Below are 12,137 nucleotides of genomic sequence, written 5' to 3'. Positions count from 1 at the left end.
ACTCTAATTCAACCTAATTCTCACCTAGGTTTAGCGCAGTGTTAATCCTCCACCTCGACTCTGGTTACACACCTTAATTCAGCTCATAACCACCCTTCAAATCAGCTCTAAGTGGATAACCTACAGCTGAGAGCATCAGCCCAAAATCAGCATCTCTACTCTATCTTTACATCATAAATATGATCAATATAAGGTAGATAATGAACTACTCACCTTCTCCAAGTTCGATTCAGCTTTCTAGGAAATTATAGTAGAAAATTCCAGAAGTTAAACCCCTTCTCTAGCTGTCTTGTGGCTTCTCCCAATTCAGCTAACAAAACAAAGAACCAAATCCTACTTAACTCCATCATTAAGCCTGAAACTAAATAGTAATTAAGTAATATTACCTTTCCAAAACCTCAACCAGCTATAAGAGTGTGTAAGGTCACGAAATACCCCTTAATACTCCTCCTTCTTTTCCCACAACAACTCCAAAACACTCTCTGCCAGTAAACATCAAGCAAAGAGATGAATCAAGCTTAAACCCTTGATTCCTTATAGAGAGAGAAAAAAACCCTTAGAGAGAGAAAAGGAAAACTCCAAACCCTTGTTGCTGAGCTCAAGCATCCTTATCCTGGTTGCAGGGGCCGAGTAGGGAGCTCAAAGATAAGCTGGAAAGGTGAAAAGACCATAAAACCCATACTGCCACGCAGCTGCTGCTGCTGCTTGCTGTACCGGTACAACATCATGCATGTACCGGTACACCAATGCAAAATGGCCAATTTCGCAGGAGCAATGCACATTCTCGCTTCCCACATCCCAATCACTCTCAAACTCATTCATAAATATCTTTAAACCCTTTAGAACATGTAGGAAGGTTCCGAATGTCATTCCCCTTACTCGAACTTCGCAATTGACCCAATTCAGAGCATTGCATTTGAGTCATGCATTTGCGATGCATTTTCCATTTCCAGATATCTGTTTGCCCCAGTAATTTGTAGAAGCCTCTCAACAATCCTTCAAAAGTTGTAGAAGAGTTCCACTCACTATTCCAACCCTCAAATTCACAATTTGCCGAAGTTCAGTGTATTACAGTTTCTCAGTGTCTAATAATCGTTGGCTTAAGTAATAAATGACCTGTTCTTCCTTTTCTTCATTTTCTTAGGCTAACAAACACCCAAGATTTTCCTCCGCAGCCGAAATGTAATTTTATCGGCTGTCCTTGCTTAGGAGGCATGAGAATAGGAGGATTTGATAAATACTTCTTTATACTTTCAAATGCTCCTTGTTGTTCCTCCATCTAAACAAATTCTTCCTTACTTTTCAGCCGAAGTAATGGAGTAAAAACTCATATTCTTCCGGCCAAATTAGATATGAATCGCCTTAAATAATTAATCTTCTCCAATAAGCTTTGTAACTCTTTTTTGCTTTTTGGAGGTGGCAATTCTGATATAGCCTTCGCTTTATTCTTATCAATTTCGATTCCCTTCTTATGTACCAAAATCCTAGGAAATTTTCTGCTGAAACTCCAAAAGCACACTTCAAGGGATTTATCTTTAACTTGTATTTTCTCATCCTCTCAAAGGCGAGCTTTAAATCAACCCAATGTTCGGCTTGTGATTTGGATTTTACAACTATATCATCAATGTAAACTTCCAACATTTTACCGATTAAATCATGAAATATAAAATTCATTGCTCTCTGATAAGTAGCTCCGGCATTCTTCAAGCCGAACGGCATAACTACCCATTCAAAGGTTCCAATAGATCCCGGGCATCTAAAAGCCGTTTTAGCTACATCATCCTCGGCAATATAAATTTGATTGTACCTAATATGTCCATCCATAAAGGACAGGATTTCGTTACCAGCAGCCGAATCTACTAATATATCGGCTATAGGCATAGGGTACTCATCTTTTGGTGTAGCTAAATTTAAAATCCTGAAATCGATGCAAACTCTAAGTTTACCATTCTTTTTTCGTACTGGAACTATATTAGATATCCAATCAACATAACGGGCCGCTCTAATTAAATCGGGCTTCAAAAAATTTTCAATTTCATTCTTAATTTGGAGTACAATACTCGGCTCAAACCTACGAGCCGGTTGTTTATAAGGTTTGAAACCCTTTTTAATGGATAGCCTATGTTCTACAATTTCTCGACTCAACCCTGGCATTTCTTCATAACTCCAGGCGAAGCAGTCTTTGTACTCCTTCAGCAATGCTTTCAGCTCCTCCTGTTGTTGAGCCGAAAGCTTAGCGCTAATGTAAGTCGGTCGCTTATCTTCATCAGACCCCAAGTTCACTTCAATTAGTGGATCTTGTGTCTCCAATTTCTTTTCACCGACTTTGATAGGCGATTCTTCTAAGTCCAACTTTTCGGTTCGCCTGTTTGCTACATCCGATATATATTCATCGGCTTCTTCTGCCGATTTCATCATTTCTTGTGTATCGGTTTTAGCAATCGACTTCATAATTTCTTCGTTGGCCTTTTCGGCCTTCTTGTTGCTTACCACCTTTTCGGCCTTTTAGGCTGAATTTACCACACAGCCGATCTTATCGATCGGCTTTTCTGGCCGAAGCTCCTCTAAAGCTTCGGTTCTTGGTCCTTGGCATTCCATTTTAACCATTTTGGTAGCTCTTCGGCTGGTACCAAAGCTTCTTCATCTCTAGTGAGGATCAACTGGACTCCTTCTTCTGTGACTCTTACGAAGGAAATTTGATTTGGATCCGCGTCGGCCCAATTGATATTGCCGACTCCCTCGGTGTTAATGTCCACCATTTGGGGCCGTCCCTCGGCCCGGATTTCTTCAACTTTCTCTCCGATCCACTGGAATAACTTTCCGTGGAGTGTAGAAGGCATGCACTCGTTCGCGTGAATCCAATCGCGTCCGAGTAGTAGGTTATTGTAAGATACCGAACTCCTCAAAGTAAGAAGTTACGGTAGAATATAGTATGTCAGAATTTATTATAAAAATAAATATAAATAAAAATAGTGTGAGATACTATTATTATTGGGGGTTTTGCTTGTGAGGGGTTTTGATCTAAATTGATCATGTATAAACCTAATTTCTAGGTTTTCTGACGCGTTGGCGAAGTCGGTTCGGCGATACAACGAGGCTACGTGAAGATATTAAAGAACGAAGCCGTTAAGGTACAGATTGCCGCAGCTTGCGGCGAAAGCTTCCAAAAATCACGAAATCGAAACCCTAGCCTCGTGATAGCGATAAAAGGTGGGGGGTGTCATCCCGAAGCAACTGGGCTTCTCCCTATGTCTAAGTATTTCTATGTTGAACATCCTACATATATAGTATCATGCATGTTAGGGTATTTAGATGTTACTTTTACTATTCTTGCATGCTCCCTTGTATTGCGGCGTAGTAAGCTTGGCATGTGAACTTAGGATGCATGAGAATGAGTTTGTGACATAGAACCCTATAGAGACAAGTTAAACAATAACTTGATCTTGCATGGATGACATCTAATTTGTCACGCCCCGGGACCGGCAGAAGCCTTCCCGGTAGCGTGCCCAGACCCGCCATATGTCAGCACATATAAGGTGTCTACAACAACAGCGGAAAATAAAACCAAAGGTAACCTACATCTAGAGATATCAGAGCACAGATAGATCTATAGTCTATAACAAGGTAAAAGAGGTATACTGAAACAATAAGAGTAGAACATATAGTAGTACAATATCATCTCCTAAAATAGTACAAAAAGGGGTGGTCTCTATTGCACTGGTACAGCTCTCAACCTCTCCAAAATAAAAACATCGAGGGTAGACCACCTATCCACTCGTCTCTCGCAGAAGAGCTAGCTCGAAGCAACGCCCTTCCCACGGTCCCTAGCCTCTCCCGGCGTGGAAGGCTCTGAAAGAAAACATAAAGCAGAGGGCGCGAGAACTATAATTTATAGTTCCCAGTGGGCAATTACTGACCTCAGCTCAATGCACCACTAGGCCCCAAAAGAAAAGGTAAGTCAACAAGGCAATAGTAATGAAATAATTGCATTATGAAAGCATAATTAGATGCTAAGCTACTATATCACAAATAAACATGATGTTGAAAGTGTGTACATATACTTTATCCCAATGAAGCAAGTCCAAGCATGACTAATATGTCTAAACATAACGAACAAGTAGGTATCATGGTCCATTATGCCAATGTATGATGAATATGCTTTATCATGATAACAAGTATACTATGATGCAATGTATGAGATTATCATGTATACTACAAGTCCCAACGCTATGCTATAAGCATGTAAAGGTAATCCAACTACTAAGTCTATCTAGTAGTGATAGTCAATTTTCGGTTCAATGTCATTATTTCCAACGTATTTTAGGACCTACATATTGTAGTCCAGCTTGTGCCACCTAAGTGTCGGTGGTAGCTCGAGCATTTCCACTCTAGGAATGAGTCTATCCCTCCCGACCCCATAGGTTTCTCGATACCGCACGCCCAAACATAAGTCGCGTAGGCCAACTCCGGAGTGCCGGCTTGTAGGGAGCGACCCTTACAAGCATGTGCGAATGAGCACAAATGGCAAGCAAGTGAAATCATCGTCTCAAGTATCCAATCATCATGTCTCTAGCATGGTAATAGCCACTAGCATCCAACGATCTAGTTCTATGTCTCAAGGTGAAGTTCCAACTCTCACTAGGTCTAGTGCCCCTTTATGACACTTAGACATTTCGATGCACAACATGTTCCAATTCTCTCAATGGCCCTATCCATTAGGTTCACAAACAACCCGAGCTCAATGCCGCTTTATGACATTAGCTCACGATCTCACATGTCAATCTTGTCATATGCCTCTTTATGGCTTACTAAAATCCTTTAAGTCTCAAGTAGAAATAGTTTAAAATGCATGAAGGTAATGCTCCTTTTCACAATAAGAAATATGATTCCAAGTCTCAATAGGATGCCAATCATGTACAAGTCCCACAAGGTAGCCCTCTGCTATATAGGGGCCCGAAACTTCTTATACATAATATAGGCATGTTACGCATCCTAAAATTCACAATAAATATGTTTATCATGGTAATGCATGAATTTTTACTCTACGAGCATAAAACATGAGATATGAGGATTTCTCATATGCCAGGCTAGGTCAAACCCACCGAACCGTCGCAGTGTCCTCCGATCCGCCGAACGGAGTTGTCCACGAGTCTCAAAATACCCTAAAAGTAATGAGCGAAGAGATACACAAGCGTTACGAACAACTCTAGGCTCAAACATTAACAATCACAAGAATAGGGCAAAAACTCACCTAGGGAGTAGAAAATCTTTCTCAAGCTCCGAAAGAAGGTTAGGATCCTTCCAATCTAACCCAAAGGAGGGTTCTAATCCAAGAAATTTAGCCTCAAAAGCCCTAAATCAAAAAGCCCTAAAATCAACCCTAAATTCCCATTCTAGGGTTCCATCTACTAAAACCCTTCAAATTATGAAATCTTGGGGAAAGAACAAGTTACCTACCTCTTAGAAGCTTTAATCAAGGTTCAAAACCCTCTAGGTTCCAAGATCTTTCCTCAACAATGTTCCAAATCCAAGCTCCAAGCCACCAAAAGGAAGAAGAGAGAGTGTGGGTGAAGTTCCAAGCGTCCAACAAGCTCTCTCCTTTTTCTTCTTCCTCTCCTTCTTTTTCTTCTCTCTCTAGGAGCAAAGGGAATGGTGGAATGAGGGAGAAGAGAGGAAGAAGTAGCCATATATGCCCTCTAGTGTAACAAAATCCAAAGAGGGCCCTCAAAAATCCAATATTGCATCAGTCCGGTCTGGGCAATTTTCGCCCAGAGGGACCGGTCTCTCCCTGCACGGGACCGGTCTCTCAGCCTGCCTCGAAAACCCGACGTTCGGGAACCGGTCTCTCCCCGCTCGGGACCGGTCTCTCCCCGCGTGGACGCGCTCGGGGACCGGTCTCGCCCGTCAGGAACCGGTTGCCCCAAGGCCGCCGCAACACTGCTCACTGGGGGGACCAGTCTCTCACTACAATAAATAGAGCTTCTTCCAACAATTTTTTTACCAACAATTAGGCTAACTACCGCTAAAAGTATATTATACCAACGTTTTTTATTTTTATTGTAGCAGTTACTAAACCGCTGGTATATATGATGATAGTTCTCAAATTTATAAATAATATTGGACCAATGGGACTATATTTTATTAACTTTTTCCATCAATTGGGCCATGGGCCAACCTTGGGCAATAAACACTTTTCATATTAGCTCTCCCTATATTTCAAATAACCTCTCTCTCTATCTCTCTCTCCCCTCGATCTCCATCTCTGAGCTCTTTATGTTCACCTCTCTCTCTCTCTCTCTCTCTCTCTCTCTCTCTCTCTCTCTCTCTTTTTCTTTTTTTCACCACGAGCTCGAGCTCGAGCTGCTAGAGACGAAGAGCCAATGGAGGAGGAGGTCGAGGAGGAGGAGGTGCGGTGCCTTGATCTCATGAGCTACCAACTCCACGATCTCGGAGAGGTCGAGATCCCCGAGAACATCGAGGAGTTGGACCTCACGGCCAATCGCCTATCCAAGCTCGATCCCCGCGTCGCGCTTCTCTCTCACTTGAAGAAGCTCTCGCTCTGCCAAAACCTCTACAACGATGAGGGGATCAAGCCCCTATCCTGCTGGGATACGATCTCCGGATTGCATGTATGCCCTAATCGCTAAATCTCCTTACACGTTTCTTGTTTTGATGATTTGTTGCAGCATTTGTGTGATTGGATATGATAACTTCGCAATATCGCATTTATCTCGCCGAATCAGTCCAAGAATTTCAATATTAGACTCAAATCTGTTTGGAATGGGCAACTTTCGTCTTATCTTTGATCCGACACGCAAGTTTAATCGAGAAAATTGTTGAAATCTATGAAACAGGGTGTTCATTGAACTATGATATATGGTATGCATTGAACTAATTAAGCATTCTAATTGTATAATTTGATTCTGTTTTAGGTTTATTGTTTTGAGTTTTTTTTTTCTTTTTCTAAATATCCATTGCTTAATTATCAGACTACTCTTTATGCAACAATTAAAAGCTTAATTACAAATGTTATTTGAGGACGAAAATTTCGAAACGAATTATTTGAGGATGAAAATTTCAAAACAGTTGAGTCTAATCTGTTATTGCACCACCAGCCACTTTGGGAAAACTTTTAACCAGGTTATCGACATCCGATTCAGGCGAAATTGGTCTTGTTGGAAAGATCGTCGAGTTATCTTTCTAACGTAACCTGAATCACCTTAAACGGATATCGGACGAAAGAGTTATTGCAATTTTTCTAATAGTCGTCGGTACAGCCCTGAGCTGCGAGCTTGTTCAGGATTTCACCAACTGTTATGGGTAGTTTGGTAAAATTACTAATTAAAATTATAGCTTATCAATTTAGCTCGTTAACTATTGGTCCAACCATAATTTTTCCCAAGAAAATATTGAGTAAAATTATAGAAACGCCCTTAAGTGGGCTGGTTTGAATGGAAGAAGAGAAAAACTCTTCTATCCCCATTCCCTTCTTCTTTTCTTCCATTTTCCCCTTTCTCTCAATACCCTATTTCTCCTCTCTTCTACTTGGTAATGAGATGAAGGATTTTTCCTTCAAATTGAAGGGATTTAGGAGCAGAACCTTTGGAGAAGGAAACCCATATTCAAGTTGAAACTCTAGCTAGAGAACAAAGTAAATTTTCGGTTTGGTGCTTTGTGAGTATCAAAGAATGAATATTTTGAGTTGCATGCATATTTTTCTATTCTCTTTGAAGGTCCCAAGCTATCCTTTATGGATTGGTTATAGTTTTTGAAGATTTTATGACACTATATTCAAATATTGAAGTCCTAAATTGAGGGTTTTTGCCCTATTACGAAATTTTCTTGTGATTTTAGGGTTGGGACCCTAAGAGCCCAAAATGAGATTTTTGATAATTAACTTTTAGTTCTTTCTACTTGAATTTAGGGACCAATACATAGTTATATGAATTGCTTTTATTTTTAAGAGGTTTTGATGAGTTAGTTGCATGTTACGAGGCTTCAAAAATTGGGATTTTGATCAACTACGAGATTAAGCTTTTGTAGTTGATTTTAAGAGTTTAGAATCCTTAAATTGATGTGTCTATCATGTTCATATATATTGGGCATGAATGTACAATTGAGCTTTTGTAGTTCTTTCTCATTTTAAATTAAGTTTACTCTGACAAGAACTTACAGAGTAGAAAAGCATAATTAAACTACAAGAGCTCCTTAAATTATATAAAGGAAAGATTAGGTAAAAAAATTTAGTATGTGGAGTTTGCTCATATTTCAGACTGGAGACTAACATAAGAATTTGACTATTGTGGGCTGCAAAGATTGTGGACTAAATTGCTACAAATGTAGCTGTAAGGACAAAAGATTGAAATCAATTTAAACTCTAGGAACTAAATTTGCAATCAGCCCAAGAAAAGGAAAAGAAAATAGATTAACAATCATGGTTCTTTATACAATCCTCTTCAAATTCTACCTAAACGATTATGCAAGAGAATCAATAACTCGATAACATATGTGTCACGACCCGCGACCCCCGCCTCTTTGGTCAGGTTCGCGACACCGCCGACAGCACCGAATGGACAGGGTTTCCCCTGTACATTTAAGGCAACGCAATCAATACAATACGAAGGTTCCAACCAGGAACAGTATTCAACAAACAGATTGCATAAGGAAGGTATCAACAACATAACACATCCTATATTATTACATACATTCACATTCACATATTTTTACATTACAATTCTTTTTACATTCTTTTTCATCCAAATGCAATCTAGTTATTACAAATTACTCATTACAAATTTGATATATTATGTTCCTTTCATTCCTTAACCCCTAAGCTATGTCGACGGGGTACTGCTAGCTCTAGTCTCTGGGTAGGGCGCTATCTACGGAGCTACGCCCTTGCCTCGCGCCGCCGCGCCGCACTCGTACAACCTGTAAACACCCCAAAACAACGTGGGGTGAGAACCAACTCCATGGTTCCCAGTGGGTACGGCCACCCAAGGGAAAAGCTCGACCAAAAGGTCTAAGAAGGCCCTGCAATATGTTAGTTCAACAATATACAATGCAAATATATTCAATTGAAATACATGTTAGACCTAACAATATGCAATATGCAAGTCATTCAACTCTATGCAACATCTAGTAGATCATTTGAATTCTACTTTTACTTAGGTACCTTAGCTCATATTTCTTTACTCTAAGGTTTCTATTACCTCAGTTCACAACTCAAATTCACATTACTCTAAGGTTTCTATTACCTCAGCTCTTACCTTTAGGTTTCTATTAACCTAATCAAGCTAACCACCCGACTCGGCCTCGAGTCAATCATCCGCTGCGCTCCTTTCAGCCTGTTTGGGCTGCTGATTTGGGCTTGCGCACGCTTACCCGGCGATCCGAGGCTGTCCTGATGCCTCCGGAGGTTGAGCACGGTGATCGTGGGTCAGTGCTGATCACAAGCTCACCTTCCCTTGGATCAGAAGTGTCCGGTTATTCTGTTCGGCGCGATCTCCCTGACTGCGCGCTATTCGCTGAACCTTCGGCGTTGCTCCCGCGCTTCCCACAGCGAGCCGCTGTGCTCCGGATCGTGAGCACCGACTCCGGTACGTCGAGACCTGTCAGTACGTGTCTCTGCGGACTTGAAGTCCTCGGTTTGCGTGAACGAGCCGCTTGATCGCCTCAAAATTACATTAAAATGACGATTATTTATGTTAATTAGAGGTCTCTTTATGCGATTGCTGCTTTGCGTGGCTACTGTGGGCAGTGTGTGGGAGTTTGTTATGATCGCTCGACTGATTGTCATGGTCCGTTAGCTTTCGCGAGAATCGTAGTCGATTTCGGTGCGTTTTTCGGCGAAATTCGCCGAAAGAACGCGCGTTTCGGTTCGGATTCTTTCCGACGGTGTTTGGTTTTGCTTCGTGGTTTCATCGCTGAGCCTTGTTGCTGGTCACCATCATCATTTTGTGGTGTCGATGATGATGGGTGAGCGACGGAGGGTTTCGTGTCGAAATAGACACTCCGGAAACCCGGATTCGTACGATTATCCGGCGATGACCGTATTGTTGTGTTACCTTGTGTTTCACTGCCAGGGCAATCCAAATTGGAATGTTGGGGCAGCAGGTGACTCGTGGTACGAGTCGTGTGAGTTCGGACACTTAGTGCGGTCCCGACGGCGTCCCGTGTGTGTTTTCGGGACTTCCGTGAGTTACGGGATCGGTTTTGGGAAACCGATTACGGGATCCTTGTGGGGGTTGTGAGTCTCGTGCTTTGGGTGAGTGGTTTGGATACTGACTTGTGTGGATCTTCTTAGGTCCGGTAGACTTGTGCGTACTCCGTGTTCCGAGCCGACAGTGACAGGTGGTGCTCTCGAGTGGTAGTCGGTGAGAGTTTCACCTCTTCTTCCTGTTTTTCTATTCCAGTATATTAGCTCTACATGTCAGTGTTTGGTATCATTTGGCTATCGTATTTCGTTGACTGCCATGGGTTAGTGATGATAGACATGTAGAGCAGGTTGCATTTGTATTTCAGTATCTCTGTGGACCTTGGGTCAGGCAACACATCGACTCTCTTGTGGTTGTGTTTCGATCTGGTTGATCGAGGTTCGGCGTTGTACGCCCTAGCATCTTATTTCGGTTCGGCGTTGTACGCCCTAGCTTTTATTTCATTTGGCATTGTACGCCCTCGTTGTTGGCTTCGGCCTAGGCACGGCTTTTAGTCGGGTTTGTTTTTGTTGAGCATTACCAGCATGACTTAGTCACGGCACTTGGGGTATTCATGACACCGGTATCGGTTGGCCACCGATCGGAGGTTACTTATCCGGATAGGTCGTCCTGCGGGGGCGGATGGATCAGGCGGTCTGAGTTAGGACATGTAGCGCTTGAGGTCTACGAACCGATCAGCAGCACAGATTGGGTACAGTTTCTGGTTCAGTACATTGAGGCATTCTTTGCATTGTTTTCTATACAGTAGAAGGTTTATTATTGCTTCCTATTTATCTGTTGTAGCTACTGTAGTTCTATTTCATATCAGCTTACAGTTATATACTTGTTTATCTATCTCCTTTGGTTTCGGTGATTACGACTTGCCTTCGTGGCTCTGTCGTACCCACTGAGAAAACCATGGTTGCGGTTTCTCACCCCCTTTCCCCCCCCCAGGTTACAGAGACGAGGAGTTGGATTTCGGGCTCGACGAGAGACGATCTAGTTAGACGGCAGTAGCGACCGTCACCCTGGTTATTTCTTTCCCGCACTTAGTAGTTTTCTTAATAAATGGTTCAGTTAGATGTTAATGTGGTGATTCCGTTTATGCATGAGATTATGGATGTTTTATTATACATGAGATTGGATTTTCGATCTGTGGTTTTGCGTTCTGTGGAGATTTGGTTTTCTTGTAGTTATGCATCGTGGTTTTCTACCCCTCGAGGTAGTCGGTTTTCAAATAGAGTTTCCGTGTGGGAAACAGTTTTAAAAAGGTTTCGAACGGTTTTTATGAATGAATGAATTAGAGTTTAAAACAAAAGCTTCCGTGTGGGAGCACTTTTAAATAGGATGTTTGTTGTATTGTGCATTACATCATCCAGCGCCTAAGGAGTGCTTAGAGGCATGCATCTTCTAAGGATTGTTAGCTGTATGAAAATGCATATCATGCTTTGGTTGTTGTTGGTTTAAATGTAGAGTTTGGTTGAGATCCTGTTGTATCTGTTGGTACGCCGTGCCAATACAAAGGAGACTCTGTCCGATAGTGACAGAGGAACTTTGTATGTGCGGGTCTGTACGTCGCGTGGCCAGGTTGAGAAAGACGGTATTTTCAAAAAAAAAAATGGCACGTTTTCCGCAACTCTGTTTTAAAAAGACTTTTAAAATCGACCCGGGCGTGACACCTCACCAAGTATGAAAAAGTTCGAAACACAAGCAATCACTTGAACCTCGCAATTTGCAAAGGTCAGTGTATTACATTCACCCCTCCTAAAAAGGAGTTTTCGTCCGCGAAACTCAAAAAGTAAAGTACTTCAAGCCTCCATCTGAAAGAGATAGGGATAGCGCTCCCGCAGTGCGCTCTCCAACTCCCAGTGGCCTCGCGCTCGTCGTGTTGCTCCAAAGCACTCTTCACATAGGGAATCTCACGGTTCCGCAATCTCTTCA

General features: G+C 42.0%; 1 long non-coding RNA gene across 1 annotated transcript; it reads right to left on the bottom strand.

The window, feature by feature from the left end:
* LOC109721647 lies at nt 30-507 on the bottom strand. Its single transcript, XR_002219256.1, has 3 exons — nt 387-507; nt 214-310; nt 30-126 (listed from the first exon to the last, which is right to left on the bottom strand). It is a non-coding gene; the product is annotated as an uncharacterized LOC109721647 (long non-coding RNA).

The sequence above is a fragment of the Ananas comosus genome, linkage group 15 (genome assembly GCF_001540865.1).
Source record: "Ananas comosus cultivar F153 linkage group 15, ASM154086v1, whole genome shotgun sequence".
In the NCBI taxonomy this organism is placed as follows: Eukaryota; Viridiplantae; Streptophyta; class Magnoliopsida; order Poales; family Bromeliaceae; genus Ananas; species Ananas comosus.
Note: the sequence above shows the minus strand (reverse complement) of the source record. Positions and strands in the feature narration are given on the sequence as shown.